Source organism: Gobio gobio (genome assembly GCF_949357685.1).
Source record: "Gobio gobio genome assembly, chromosome: 3".
Classification (NCBI taxonomy): Eukaryota; Metazoa; Chordata; class Actinopteri; order Cypriniformes; family Gobionidae; genus Gobio; species Gobio gobio.
The window spans coordinates 61,606,676-61,610,564 of NC_137099.1; positions in this window are offsets into that span (position 1 = coordinate 61,606,676).

Consider the following 3,889-nt stretch of genomic DNA (forward strand, 5'->3'; position numbering starts at 1 on the left):
TCTCAGAGTGTTCAATATACTATCATCTTCTGTTATCCTGTATTTTGTGCTCCTGTAACTGTCTCAGAGGTCACATCTCCTGCTCCAGACATCAACCCTGATGATCCTCACCTGTAAATCACAATCATTCTTCATGTGTTGTTTTATCCTGTACGATGTTCAAATCCTTCATATGTTTGAATTATAATTCTGAGCGCATCCATTCCTGCATCTCCTCTGGTTTCTTCAGTCTGTTCACTTTAATAGCGGCTCTTTCCCTCATTGTTTGAATGTTTTCTCATGTGTGTCCAGCAGTGTTGACAGATCGGGAATGTCCCAGTATTGTACCAGAAGCTCAAAATGATCGTATTTGGAAGAAAATGATTGTACACGAGTCAAAAGTACAGAATACAGCTATTTATTTAACCTGCAAATTACCACAATAGCTGAATAACTAGGCGTATCTTAGTGGGAAGGTCCAAACTCCACCAGAGTCGCTGTCATTGGAAGCTTTGCTCATTGGTCTAAAAACAGGGCACCGTCCCGCACAAGCCCATTTAGAGTCTCTGTAATGAGCCGATTTGGTGGCTTTGTTTTGATGAGGTTGACTGTGGAAAAAACAGGTGAGAAGGAGATCTGTGTAGGTTTCACAGACCCTGCTCTTCAATGAAGTAATCACCACCTTTTCACTTATTGATTATGGGCTGTGAATTTAGGTAGCGCCCACTCTAGAAAATAGTAGGGATACACCGAATCCAGGATTCGGGTTTGGATTCAGCCGAATATTGGGCTTTTTGAAGGGATTCGGTTTCTGCCGAACCTCAGAATTTTTTTCCACCGAACCGAACCCTAGGCTTGCATTATGCACGCTCCGCTGGTCGAACGTAATGATGCCGCTGTTGAAAGTGAAAATGAAACTCATGAACAGAAAACGCAGCAGTACCAAAGAAGGCGAATCAAGTCGAGCTACATGTTCAATTTGCAATGCCGATTTTGTCTCGTGGTGGCAAGGACCCTAAACAACAGCCGCTGTTAAAACATTTGCGTATGAAACATCCGAAAGAATGCAAGTTGTGCAAGGAATCTACAGACAGCAGCCAAAATGTATTTTATTTTACCGTGCAAACAGCCGCAGATCAGATAAAATATAAATAAAAAGAATAAAATAAATAGGCCTACACTAAATATTTTTCACTTAAATAATTACCCAATTAAAATGACAAAACGAAAATACACTGAATCCGTTTGAAGCTTTGAAGAACCGGAATCGTTTTAGTTTTTTTTGTCAAATAAAAATAACAGGCCTACCTCAATCCACACCTTGTATGTTTTTATTTTTATTTTTAAGTAACATGTCTTAGTGATGTGGGTTAGTCTGCAGCACAGTCTGTTGACAGTTAAACCGCGGCAGAAAACACCCTCTCAATCCTTCAGTCTCCGAAGCGCGAGCCTCGGCTGACAGCGCGCAAGTTTCCCGCGCTCTCCATTGTGCTGTTTGAAACGACGAGAGCGACTTGTGGTAATTTTTCTATAAACCATCAGGAAACAGCGGCGAGAAGAACATATGCGACAATGTTTACTTTAGTAAACTTGACCAAAACCACACTACGAAAAGCCTTAAACAAGGCTTCAGATGGCACTGCTGTCCCGGGAATACAGAGATAACGCTAGAGCGGCCAGCCTCGGGAAGTGCCTTTCATTTGCTTTCCACCAGTCAGGAGCTTGTACTACTGCTGTATTTTTCTGTTGAAATGGTCCCACACAGTAAGCTTTTCCATTGCTTAATTTTGCGAGATATATCTGGTTTGTGGTTGCACATGTCGAGGCGCTCCGTGAGTGAACAAATAACGTTATACAGCATATTTCTTAACCATGCATCAAAAAAAACAACAACAAAAAAAAGCGCTAAAAACATTTAAACCGTTTAACTGATAGTATTAATTGGTCAAAGTTCTTACTTTCGGTTAACGGTTTAATGGTCAATAGCATCCCTACACTGCTGTGGACGTTGTTTACTTCATTAATGTGTTACTGTGATAATGGACTGAGGATGGGAGAAGGATTCGGTATTTGGTTTCGGATTCTGCCGAATCTTAACCAGTGGATTCGGTATTCGGCCAAACCCCAAAAATCTGGATTCGGTGCATCTCTAGGAAATAGTAGTACAGGCAAACAGACTCGTCATTAAGAGAGTGAAAAATAGTCTTGCATTGGTCAATCTGGCCTCGAGCCGGTCAGTGAAAAAAAGCTGGAGGTCATTCCACAGGGCGGACACACGTTTCACAACTTCTCTCAATGACAGCCACACTTTCTTTAAACCCGTGATCTCCAAGGCTTTGGTGTCATTGCCTGAAACAGGCCGTAGCCATCCTGCAAAACTGGGGTCTTTCCCACTCAGTTGTGTATGTTCGCTGTCGGTGCTTACGTTTAGGCGGCTCCATAGACTCTTGGCCTCTCTCCTGTCTTCACCTTCCTTTCCAGCACTCATCTTCTATACTTTATTCCTAAACTATCCACCTCAGCTTGGAAACAACTGACCTAAGCTCAGCGGCAGGAGCGTTAACTTGTGCTCGTGAGAGACTCATTCTCCACGATGATTGGCCGAGAAGACGTAACGTGAGATAAACCAGAAGACATGCGTAACACCACGTTCACCTTTATACTTAGTCCAGTAATAATGTTCTCTTGTTGGGGGAGGGACACTGATATTTCTGAAACCGTGTGAACGATAAACAGTGTTAACCACACACAGTCCTTTAACCTAAAGCTAAAGGTGCATGTGTTACTCAGTCAGTCGTTCAGTTGCTGTTGATCTGATGAGCTACAACACGGTAAGACAAACACACTCTTACTTAAATGAACACTGATGATTATTTCATATATCACATGAGAAATATCTTCTGTTCACACACACTGATGTTGAGCATTAATAATCTCCAGATGTGCAAAGATCTCACTAACACTAAGAGCTGTTTAGGCTGATGAACATGACCTGTTTATGAGTATATGAGTGATGTTTAATGCTGTATTATAGATGTATTTTATGCTGATGTGGGTCAGAACGGCTCCTCCTCTTCCTCTGGTCTTTCTGCTCATGATTCACGGTGAGTCTCTGTCACATTTCATCTTCTGTGTAATTTAGTTATAAAGAGTCTGTCCTTTTCTTCTGAAGTTTGTAGCCTGTTTGGATCATATAATGATGATTAATGAGCAGTTTTCTGTGCTATATTGATGCGTTTCCTTTTGAAGCAGCAAGTTGAGTGAGAGATGTCAATGGGCTTGTCAGTTTTATAAATATATTTTGATAATATTTAGTGACGTCACAGTTTTGAACATGAATTGCTAATTTGCTTCTTGCTAGTCAGTGTCTGGTGGTTTAGGGGCGGGACTTTCTCACTCATCAGAGCATTTGATTGGACAAACATCAGTGTATCGCAGATCATGGATATTTTTGGCTCATTTTCTCAGAAGAAGATGTGGAGATATTGTTGAGGTTTATGTGTCAAAGGACTGTTTGTTAGCATATAGAAGATCACAGAGCTGATATATTAACTAAAAGCCTTTAAATATATAGAGTATTTAAATCATCATTATTTGATAGAGCTGTTGTTCTTGACTGACGTCTGTTTTCACTTCTGTTTCTGTGTTTATTTCTGTAACATCCTCCATCAAACCTCATGAAGTAATTCACACTGAGATCATTCATCACTCAATAGAGTCTGAGAAGATGAGCTTATATTTCCTGTCATGAGTCGCTGTTTAGAAGTAAAAATATGAAGTTTTCAATGGTCCAGTATAACTAAAACATGTTCATCAGGATGAATTCTGTGTTTCAGGGGTTTCTAGTGCTGATTTGAGTGTGAGTTACAGTCCTTCACACATCTGTGCACTAAAGGACTCAACAGTGATA